Below are 12,745 nucleotides of genomic sequence, written 5' to 3'. Positions count from 1 at the left end.
CAAAAACAATTTGTCACAGCAACAGCTGAAACAAGATGTGTCAGCAAGATGAATGTCTTGTTCATCCACACTGCAATGCTGATCGGGACTGGAGGAAAAAAAAAATCAGTCTGTTTCCAGCATGTGTTAGGCAAGAAGAAATAGTAATTTAACTTCAGTGGAGATGGATAAATGTCTGTATCTCATCAGGTGTCTTGGAATAATCCCTGGCAATGTAGAGCATAAAACTCCTGACCCAAGTCAAGTCTATTCATTCGTATTCTCAAGACCGTTAAATAATACTTAGGCAGGCATTATCCGAACATCCGAAATCTCTGTTGGGGTGGCTCCCTCTTTCTAACATAAATGATTAGAGGAACTGGACTCTCCAAAGGGTTCACACTCTGAGTGTATTTTTGGATTCCATATTTATTTTCTTGCAGTTATTTAGCATCTATTTTAATTGCTTAGTACTAGCCCTACATAGTTTTACAAACTGATCCTGGGTCTCACTAGCCAAATTAGATTGTTCTCATCCTGTATATTATCCCAGCGTAGCAGGCTTTTAAGTCAAAATTTCATCCATCGTGCTAAAGTAACTGGGGTTCTGTAAAAGCAGAAGACAGGGCATATCTTTTACTTTATGGGAGTTAACGTATACCTCCATTTGCCTTCAAGCATTAGATAAGACTAGAAACAGCTCGATTTCTACAGCTTTTGGCTCTGTTCACTTGAAACACACTCACTGAATTCCAGAAAAACGTTTTTGGACCCGCACCAAACATCTTGTGGCCAAATGTGAGCGAAAGCAAGCTTTGCTTGGTTTTAAGTTCTGTTTTGAAACATTTGGTCTGGTTCTGCAATCCTTAAATTTTCTGTTTTCTCCCCCCAACGACTACCCTTTGCTAGCAATATTCTGATAAATTTACTATTTATGTATATTCAGCTTCATTATCTTACTCCTTTCCTCAGCCCATCTATGTTCCTGTCCAGCACAAACTTAAGATTGGTCCAGGGTGCTACTTTCAACTGAGTTTCAAATCATTTGAAATTTGGACTTGACTGATATGGAAAAGTGGATGAGGCATACTTCTAGTCTGAAGAGATAACAGACAAAGCAGAGATGTCCCATGTGACCTTTGCCATGACTAGGAGGAGAAACCATTGCAACTTCTTGCCCTTGGCTCTGAGGTGCAGAAGAAAATCGTGGCTTGCCTTGGACAAGCAGAGGAATAGAGAGAGACATCTGTTCCAGCTAGATTTGTTATTACTTCTAGATTAATTAATTCAGTAGGATTCTTTTCAACCTCCTTCATGTACCTTCTGCCTTTTTCTCCTTTCCTTTGCTATACAGTTTTTCCTTTACAACTCTCAAATACCCCAAACAGAGAAAAGTAAATTAATATTGTCTTGGACAAGTTACTCAAGTTTCCACGCTAGTTCTTAGACCTAATCTATCTATCCATCCCATATAAATGTCTGTACAAAGTCATCTATTATGAAGCTTTAATTCCATTCTTCTTTCAGCACCACTAGCATACAAAATTAATATCAAATGCCTTTCTGTTAGCTTCCCCAACTCACAGGTATCACAACTCTCAAGATTTTTTTTCCCTAGCATCTTAATCCTCCGTCCTGCATGTCAGATTCAGAAGGAGACTAGATAACAAGGGCAGCTGCCTTTAAATTTCATGTCCTTCCATGTCATGACCTGCAATACTGTAAAGATGTTGCACACACACACACACAATCAGGTTTGCTCACGTTTTGCCTTTTAAAACTTAAGGAGTAAGTTTTGCAAGCTTTATGCAGTAGACAAAATATCACACTTCTAGTCCAGTCTTTCTGCGTTACGACTGCTTTCCTAATAAGCTTTGCCAGCTGCATACATGCAGTAAGGATCCCGTAGCTGATTTCTTAGGACTCGCTGCTCCCAGTTCCCAAAGTTGGAGAGGACAGGGTGGGAGTGTGCCACCTCGGACCGTCCTAGTGTTACAGATCTGGGGGAAGTACCTCGAGATCAAAAGGCATTTGCTTAAATTAGCATTAGTATTATTATCTAAAGTCCAAGTTGTCTTCAAAAGCAAGGAAGTTTTCCTAAAAAATTCCAAAATCCTCCTCGTAATTGGTTTCATCATGTATATGACATTAAAAATCATCGCCAGTGTATTTGTCCAAAATAAAAAAATAGAAAATACCAAATTTTTGCCCTTTCTGACAGAAATCATTCTATTTGGCTACCTGATGAGCCCTTGGGGTTAATTAGAAAATCCCCATCAAGAGCTCAGAGGCCAATATCAGCTGTCAAAAATCCCACATTCCCCTCTTTCACCTCTTTCAAGTGCAAAACAACCTGTGTCTGAAGATGTGCCAGAGAATAAAAGGGCACACCACAACCACTGTGGGCTCTGACTTAGACCTATTCATGGCCTCACTACTATGAATACAGCAAAATCTCAAATGAAAGTTTTAATCTCCCCACTGCATTCAATCCAAAGAGAAAAGGGCTTCCCTTTTAACAATTTCCCCCCTTAAATCTTTTGTGTTGCTCTGCTCCTGAAAAAGCTGAGATTTTGCTCAGCCCCAGCGAGGGCTTTTTGCCATAGAAAGCGCTGCACCTAACCCCTTTGTGCTGACATGAGAGTAAAGGTCTGCTTGGACCAAAAGTAACTAATGCAAAAGGCCTTCAGAAGGTCTAAATACAAACTGAACAAGATCAGAGTTAAAAGTGCAGGCATCTGATCTCGCCCAACTTGCCTCGCTTGCTCTCTTCTCTTGTTCCCAAAGGTGCACGTTAAATACGAGGATGAATGGGGCAAAGCAAACATTTAAAAAAAAGAGAGAGACCAGATGTAATAACGCTGGAAGATGAAGACAGAAAAGCCCTGTTACACCACGTCCGCTGTGCCTTCACCTCTCTCCAGATCAAACGAGATCTCTCTCATACGTACAGGTGCATATACACGTACACAAGTGCTATTAAGAAAGCACAGAGAGTTGCTATCCCGGTGATCACTGGCTGTTTTCCTCTCCGTGTAAGCAGAAGTCGCTTACAGAAAAGTCACTTAACAATTGAATTTTGTATTCAATTTTATGAATGAAGGAAAGTGGCAAAGCCTACGATTTCATTAACTAATTGCTAGGCCATGTGCAGAGGCATTAACAGTGTGGGTAGGTGCAGAAAGCCAGAAGAAACTGATTATGGAAACGTGCCGAGAAGAGTATGCATTTTCAGATGTGCTACTCCCATCTTTTTGGGTTTGGGAGGTTTTTTGCTATTTCACTGCAAAACACACTTTTTACTCAGAACGGAACATTTCTTTCCAAGTGCCCCCAACCTCCGAGAGCACCACCCTGCCTCACCTTTTGTGCCCAGTCCCTCTTACCGAAATGAAGGCGGCACGATTTTATGCCCTTAGGAGAGAGAGCGCTTCCCCCCCCCGCCCAGGACAGCTTTCTCTCCCCTTCAAGTGATTATTGTTTTGTTTTTTTCTCCTCGTGAGCAGTAACACCTACATTGTATGGGGAGAGACAGCGAGCATTCATACCCCTCAGAAAGCCATTCACTTCAAGGCAGCTGGAGAGGCTCAGTGTTCGGCTTGCCCTCTTCACTCTTGGATGAGTTTTGTGCAAAGCTCGGGCTTGGAGTCCTCTCCCGCACAGATCCAAGCAATTAATGAGAGATGGAAAAAAGGAGAGAAAATGTCTCAGGGTTTTGTCTCTCTTTGCAGTTTGTTCTTTTTTGTTGTTGTTTTTTTGTAGCTAAATTATACTAGCTGGTTGCCCTGGAAGGATAGAAAAGCACCCATCTTCCTTGGGGAGGAAAAAGGAAACGATGTTTAATTAATTAATACATCCTTGGGCTTTTTCTTTTATGTGAGAGGGCAACTAAGGGTTTGGAAATAACACCTCCTATTCACCCAGCAGCAATTGGAGCCACTGCTGGCAGAGAGATCACTAGCCAAGCAAGACTTTATGAGTGTTTTAATTTAGTATTGCCCTACTTTGGACAGTTGCTCACCTCTTTTCAGAGGATGTTTTTGCAGAGCAGACAGAGTTCAAAAGGTCCTAACAGGCTGTTACCGACCTTTTTGCCCTGAGATTTGTGCCACGCTGACCAGGATCAAATTCCAAAGCAGCAGTACAGCCCTTTATGCATTAAAGTCTATGAAAAAAAAAAAGGGGGAAAAAATAACATAAATAAATAAATAAAACCCCCCTGAACCCCCTCACCGCTTCACCCATCTTCCTGTCTCCTTTCTGTTTTATTTGCTGTTAATGCAAAGCCGTTAGGTTTTCAATTGCATTTTATCATCACGCTTTATTTATAATAGCTATGCACCAAATACCTCCCCCCCCCCAATATTACATTGGCCACTTTTGACTAGAAAGTTTTAATTTTAATGTTTGCTTCAGCGAACAGGATCATATAATAACGGGATAGACAGTGTGGTTTGTTTCTGGCAAGCCAAGCGCTAAGATCAATGAATTGGTTTTATTGCATTGTTAGAGATAATGTATCATTTGGTTTTAGGAAAATGCAAAAGGAATGTGAAGATGATCATCACCAGTGTAAAATGAAAATAAACACAGTGGACTATTTTCATTTTTTGATTTAGCTTGAGAGTTGCCTATTGTGTTAAGACACTGAAATAGCACAGCTATAATCATACTGTAATGAATCCAATAAGATAGGATCATTTAATGCATGTATCTATCACGTTGCAGTCATGTTCTGCTGGTGGGCAAGGCAATGTACTTTACACTAGATACGATCACTGCCAAATAATTTTACTAGAAAATTGGTCAACAGCAAATTCTGTTATGTTCTATATGCTAGCAAAGTCTTTTCATCTTTCCTTTGCCTTTAACAATATTAAAATAACAATAAAAATAGAATGAAATAATAACAATACCTTTAATAAAAATAAAAATAGCCTTTTTAATAACATGAAAATTAATTACTACAGATAATAATTTTGTCATGTTATTTTGCATAGTAACAAAATATTTTACTATTTAATGCTAAAAATAAGGGTAACCAAACGCAGCTGGTTCTAGCTGATTTAGAAAGCTACGCAGCCTTGGCCTGGTTAGCACTGGATGGGAATCAGAAATATCACTGACAGTCAAGAGTAACTGTCAAACATTCAGTAAACACCAGACCACAGAAATCAAAGGAGTTAAAAAACTCCTTTCACTCCCATTGCACAGACAAATGGGGGGGGGGAGGAGGAAAGAAAGAGGAGTCTGGAGGCCTCAATTAGATAATGGTTCACTGTGTCAGGTGCTGTATAAATATACAGCAAATGGGAGTCGGGGGAGTTTTTAAACGATGAGTTAATTGTACACGGGAGCCTGGACTCCCCACAAATGCTAAAGAAATAGCCACGGAGCCACCGGAATTGCAAATCAATTAACTTGTGCTTGGCAATGAACTATACTAGACAGACAAATCACAAGTATTTTAAGCCAGGGAGGCAAGAGTATTCTGGCAAATAGTACGGTTTTCAGGGTGTAATGAAACGGGACACTCTCCAGGCTTGTGTTAAAGGTGGGTTCCTTCCTCCCGCAGTTATTCCTATTGACTCAGAGCCATCCTTCCCTTTGCCTGAGCCACAGTTACTGGTTTAACACCCTGCAAGCATACCAAAACAGTTCTGGTTTGAAATTTATCCTGTGAATGGCAGCTCTAATGAGTGGGACTTGATGTGGTATAAGTCAGTGCGGGACCTGGCCTCCTGCATTTTAGCCCCATGAATAGTCCTTGCTCTTGCGAGTTAAAACAATTGACTTCGGTGCAATGCTCTTCAAGAATGCATTTAATGGAGTGTTTGTTCACTGGAGCAACTCGTGTGCGGGATAAGTTCAAATTGTTTTATGCATACTGCTGAATGGGGACCCTCGTTCATTTTTGTTTGATCATTTACACTTGGTCAAGATTGCTCTCTCACCTACCCTCCCATGGCGCGTTTTCTTACAATGTCCTTGTCAATCACGGCCAAGTGTACTCCTATTGAAACTGGAGTATTTTAACAGCATCTAAAGCATTTAACAGCCGAGTGCCACACAGCCTACGGCATGGCCTCTGACATGCTCTTTGCATAGCAGAAGAGACTGCGATATTAAGACATAAGCGTTGAGGATGCAGAACAACCATATGCGCCGCATTTGCCTTGATGGTCAAGACCGGTGGCTAGCTAAGGTGGTGGACAGAATATCCCCAGTATGGTAGTACATCTTGAGCCTGTGTATGTCAAAGAGTGACGCAGAGGGAGAAAGCCTCTTTTGCCTTCTCTTTCTTCATATCTTGTATAACTTTGTAAGAACCAAGCAGAAAGTTCCTCTATTCAGTTTGGAGATACGACTTCAGCTTCTCTTTCCACCCTATCGCTTTTCTAGATCCTGAATTTATCAGACACCATTAAGAATCAGCTATTATCTTTAACAGCTGATGTAAGTAGTCCCAGGCTACTAAGTTGTGTATTGTGATCCTGTTTGTTTCCATTTGCTGTCCTATATCAGCAAGTTTCTAAATGTGTAACATAGATTCATTAACCTGAATATAAAAAATATCCTCCGAGGCCTGTGTTTATTCACAAGGGTTTTGCAGGTCTTGGTTTGACAAAGAAGTTGCTAATTAATGGATTTGGGAGTTTTGATGGAAACACACTTGTAATGGGTCACTGGTCACTACAGCCAAGTCAAAACCTAGACCTCCATACAGGTCACGGATACCCTAGGAGGAAAGGTATAGTTTCAACAGAGTTGGATTGGTTGAGATATGCCCTAAGCAAAGGAGTTGCGACAGCTAAACTTACAACTTGCCTGACCCTATAGTAGGTTTTTAAGAGAGCTCTTACATTACAAACAGACCTTTCATCCTGCCAGGAAAAAAAACCTCACAGGATATCTCTACATGAACACTTTTACCTGATTTAAATAGTTGATTTTGATCTCGGTGAAAAAGTTACCCTAATATAATTTTATCACAGATTTTGCCCAAGTAGTTTTGGCCCACAGAAAACTGGCATTAGTCAACTAACATGCTACAAAGACTAGATTTGGCAGTAGTATTCTGAATATCGCTCCTGTAAGTTCTTTTTTCTAAAGCTTTTAAGCATCTGTCTGCATGGGCTAAGAAGTTTCTCATGTGGGCTCAAACCCAGAAATTTCAGAAGTTTGTGTCTAAAAGTCAACAGAGAGGTCACAGAGTCCTGAGGAGATGATGCCATGTAGCAGCAAATCCAGATATCCATGTGAATTTCCAGTAGCACAAGAGGGTACGCACACTCTTCTGTGTAAGAACGGCCTAGCTCCACAACGCAACAGAAAAATAGGGCAGGGCCTCAGAGAAGGGAACTGCAGACCTATTACCTTAAATACACCATCCCGGAGCTTCCTATTGCTGGACCCCATCCGGCTCACAAGCCATGAGCATACCACACAGTTAGTTTATGCATATATCTATCCTCATGCTTGTGAGCATGAAGACTACTGGAAAAAAAACAAAGTACGTGCTCAATTGCACTGGTGCAAAGCTCTGATGAGCTACAAAGATGCAAACTGAGAGCTGCATCTATAGCATTTTCTTGACAATAGATTCAAATAATTGCCAGTAGATGTCTACCAGGATGATAACACAGAATGTCTTAGCAACACAAGGTACAGCATGGAAGATACCTAGGTGATAACGAGTGGAGGATCTTCTTTTTGTCAGCAAGAAGAAAAACACTGAAAAACAACTAAAATGGGGTACTGTCCACTGAAGAGAAAGGTTTGCACCCTGTTTCTTGAACTACTGCATGATCTTCTCTCAGAAGTGAGTTTGATCAGCTGTGGCTATTTGATCAGCCTGAAGGCAGACAGAGAATCAAGAGCATCTCTGACTTGATCAGAGCTACCTAAGATTCTGAAATGAGTATACGGAATAGCTGTCAACCTGCCATAGAAGGCAAGCAGAAAAGATGGAAAGTATTAGTACCACGTATTAATACCATATGGTTCAACTGAGAAGCCTATAATCCACCTAGAACTCAAGTAATTATCTGTAACTAAGTAAATAATCTGTAATTAGCCATATGGCTATGGCTTTAGACTCCCACTTAGCCACAATTTAAAAATCACTGCCAAAACCTCCTCTTTGGATGTGATCAGTACAACCCTTACACTGTTTTCTAGTTCCTGCATCCTTAAGTGGTGAATGGCACGCACTTTTCTATTTTGTGCGCGCAAAATATTTTAGATAAGATCATGCCACAGGTATGATACAAATTCCACTCCCTCCCAAAAAGATCCTCTGTCAAATAAAGACAATTTAGTGAAAACTTTAAAGCGCTCTGTGTAAGCCATGGTGATGAGCACGGTATAAAAACGATGGATAAAGACAAACTGAACCACGCCTGATCTGACAGGCGAGTACCAGGGTATCTGCCTATTTGCAAAATGCCTCATGTTTCCATGTGAACATTGCTGAGCAAGTCGATGCCCTTGCTTAGGAATGATTTAATTTATATGCCCTCAGAATGAGGTCATATCAATATCATGCATGATCTCTATCAGCTTTACAGATGCCTTAACCTGAGAACGTTCAAGCTCTTTGAGAGCTATTCATACTTGGCAGATTGATATAGTAACTGACAATTAACTGACAATTCACTGCCATCCAAGTGTATCTGAGAACACAAAGCTCACATAAATATTGTTGAGCATATCCCATTGTTGGTTATTTACTTCTGCCATTCAACTTTCTACAGCTCTGAGAGGAAGATCATTTCTCTCCGTGTCATATATCTGACTTACCCAGCAGACACGAAAAGCTCCTTGTTTCCTTTTTACCAGTAATGAGCTGTGCTAGAAATGTCAAACACAGGTTTGTTCAACCCCGACCAACAAACAATGTGAAACATAAAATTACGGGTGGACAGAGACCGGCGAGGAAGCCTGGCTACAAGCTTGGCTTTGTAACTGGCGCTGAAACAGCTTGTAATGGTGCTTCCGCACTAAAAAAGCTCCAGAAGGAAGCATGAAGACCTACCTGATACATTTTCTTCTGCGGTTTCATAAGCTGACCTGCCCGCTTACCCAACCGAAGCCCTTACTGAAGGCAACCGTGAGCACACAGCTTGTACGGTGTACAAACAGGACCTTCATGCAGACTGTACTCATGGCTTTCCAGCCCAGAAATGCCCACCTGGCCCTTCGCTCTGGATTTATTACACTCACCTTAGGCTCTCTTTCTCTCTCTGTGACAGCTCTGGGATAGAAAGACATGAAAAGAAGAATAAAGAATGAGGAAAAAAAACCACCAGAAAAAAGCATGCAAAACCCATCACTTTCAAATCTACCCTGGACCAAATATCTCTGACTGGTTGAAGAAGGTCAGACGGACCCCATTCTAACTTTGGAGAGGGATTCTTTCTTTTAATTTCCTGACATGCATCTCTCTCGCACCGTAATTTAAATTGAAAAGATGAATCAAATTAAAAATATATATGTCCCTAGCTGGACTAATTCCTTTTTCTAACCATAAACCCCAATTTAAAAAAATTGCTTTTTTTTTTTTTCTTTATGAACTTCCTGTTGAGTTAGGGAACCAAACCAATTCACAAAGAGGTCAAACGAGTGCCAGAACTGCCACAGGTGAAACCATAGACTCATGTGGTCAAAACAGATAGAGGAGCGACTCTACCTTCAAGCACGTGCAAGCTGCTAGACAGAGCTCAGCCTCTAACAGCACCCTCTAAGCATCACTTTCAACTTCAGTTGTGCAACCTGGACAGACAGGTTTATTGTAAACACATTAAACAACTTTGACAAATCAGCAGTGCCCATCCAACAGCTTTTTTTTTAGTCCTTATTATTGTCACATGAAATATTATTTCACAATTTTGACATGACAGCAGGGAAAGAAAGAAAAAGACGCCTTTTCTCTTTTCTGCTATTACCCCTTCACGCAATGTGAGTTACTGGAGGTAAAATCAGTTAATATCTAAACTGCAAAAATTATATAGCAAGCACCAAAGGTACAGTGGAGAAACAAGAAACATTCCAAGATAAAGCCTGCCTTTAAGCTGTAAGCATAATTAATTTAATGTCTATTTCTGGTAAAGTATGGAAAAAAGAAGTAGATCAATGTCTTAATTAAGTCTCAAGAAAACGTCTTGAAGTAAGCTCTATGAACACTTATTCCATCCATCAGGTCTGGCAATAGAGAGGCTCAGTGAAGTTAATCAATTTACATCATTTTACTCTGCAGTTAGGACCACGAAAAGAAGCCAGGAGCCTTGGTGCCTTGTACTGTCTTCGGTGTGTTAGGCATCTCTTCCTTCCACTGCGTCAAGGTAAACAGAAGTCTTGTATTTGCCTTAAGTACTCACGGCTAATTCAAATGGGTATGTTATCCAGGTCAGTCAGACAAGCACAGAAGCTCCATTTCACTTGCCTTCAACTTCCCCCAGATTAAACGATCAGACCTACATCAATCATTGGGTGTAAAAGACATGGAATAATTGGACTAGAAGGTTGTCAACAGACTGAGGGCTTCTGTTCAGAAAGCAGATGTCCTGGCTCTTTCTTGGTCTTGTTTATTCTTCATAAATACCAGAGCAAGACAGCAGAGTCACTATTATCTCATAACAACGTTCTGTTAATCAGGCATGTCATTTGCTTGTATGACCCAACCTTCTGCAGATCCCAGACATTCCCCTTCCACAAGAATTAACCACAAAAATACTGCAGTGTAGCTGCTTTATGACCATGGCTAGGATCAATTTGTTTTGTGCTTTCAAACGCTGATCTTGAGACAGTGAACATGCAGGCGCTACAGCTTTTTTTTTTTTTACATAAATAAGGGGTTTTGACCACCATCTTTCCTTTTTCAATGGCAGTTTGTCAAGATCTTTTGCCTAACTCCTGGCTCAGAAAAAAGACAGCATTCAACTAAGGAACAGCACATCCTTCCCAAATTGCTCTGAAAAGCAATCAACAGGGTGAAAACCAGGTCAATATAATAATTACACTAGAAATGTAGTATTGGTGGGCTAAATTAAGGAAAGAAAAGAAAGAAAAAAAAAAAGAAAGCAAAACAAACCACAAAAATTAGAAGCAGTAACCAAAGAATTTAAGAAATAAATATGAAGTTACACATTCCAGCCTGAGCTCACGGCATGTCTTGCACACAGCAAAAGTTGGTGAACCTGCCGCATCCCTGCCACCACTGCTGGCCCTGCAGTCCTTCCCTCTCCACTGCATGGGCTTTAGTCCTCACACGGCACCCTGCACTCGGCTACAGCTTGCTACACAAGCTGAAAACTACTCATTTTTGTTTCCTCAGGTTAGTTTTCTGCCGGGACACTGAGACAGGTTGGCACAGGATCTGTTAAGCACCAGAGCTGACACAGAGGACCACGGGCTTACGCAGCCAAGAAAAGAAGGGGATGAGGCAGAAGGAACCAGACCTCCTCCCTCCAGCAACAGCCAGCTGCCAAAACGGCTGCAGAGCCCTGATGGGAAACGTCCCTGTAAGTCAGTACGATACCACTGGCGTCAAGGAAGCCTCAGCACAAGATCTGGTCTGAATTGTGCGTGCCCGAGACATCCACAAATACTAAAGTCCAGGTGCAGCTGGCAACAATCCCACAAAACCCCATTTCTCATGTGTGGACATACTTATAGACAATCTACAAATTACGATATTCCTGCCTAAGACATGAACAATTTTTAGAGTGTCATTTGCTTTAGCGTAACTACAATCTGCAACATCAGTTCGATTCTTCCCAAGTATCTGGATTCAAAGGATTCAGTGGGAATTGCCATTGCGAGCTTTCTCAGCCCTTAGCTGAAAAGGGTAGGTGGGACATCTCCTATCCCCACTGTCTGTGTTTGAAGTCATTGGGTATTAGTAGAAGCAACCGAACTCAGAGTGAAAACTTTTGTAGTCTGCAAAAGTCAGACTACAAAACCCTGACATCTTTAATCTTAGTGGATACTGTAAAACTCAAGTGAGTCCAAGTAACAGCCCAACTTTTCTGCGAGTACTCAACTAACTCTAGAGAATACGGACCTGGAGGTTCCCAGTACACATATGCACGCCGATCCGCTATAACTGCATCCTAACATCCTTGCTGGAAGGTTTACATTTTGCTTAATTAGAGCATGTTTTTTTCTCACTGGCAAAATGGCTACAGACTTCAACGCGAGCAGGATTTGGATATTTTTTTTTAAACTGCTTGCTGCTGTGTTTTGTGAATTTTACAGAATTCTGTCCACTCAATGGACCCAAACGTGATTCACAAAACAGTCTCAGTATCTGTGTGCAAACATAAAATACTTTGCCAAACAGTCAAACGCTACAGTCATGTGGATAGTGAGGAAAAACAAAACAAAAAAAACCCCTACATAACATTTTATACAGGCAATAGAGATGCACAGTATTTCACCTGAAAGTTAGGCAAAAGTGGGATGTGACAGAGTAACATGTTTGTGTGACTGTGCATGCGTGTGGGTGCACACACACCCGTATATTGTCCTCTATAAGGGTGTGCTTCAGGTGTCATCTCCAAAAGTGAAATGCTGGAGAGACTTTTTTGGGGGGGTGGGAAAAGCCCTTTTTCTCTTCAAGCCTCTGCTCGGTGACAGCACCGAGACCCACTTGTTCTCCTTCCCTCGCCGCGCTGTTAAGATGCGTGTGGCCAGCAGAATCATGATCTTTCATTCCCCTATAGCAAATTATAAACAGGCTTACATAAAAATAGCATTGACATTT

Source organism: Aptenodytes patagonicus, chromosome 7 (genome assembly GCF_965638725.1).
Source record: "Aptenodytes patagonicus chromosome 7, bAptPat1.pri.cur, whole genome shotgun sequence".
Taxonomy (NCBI): Eukaryota; Metazoa; Chordata; class Aves; order Sphenisciformes; family Spheniscidae; genus Aptenodytes; species Aptenodytes patagonicus.
Note: the sequence above shows the minus strand (reverse complement) of the source record.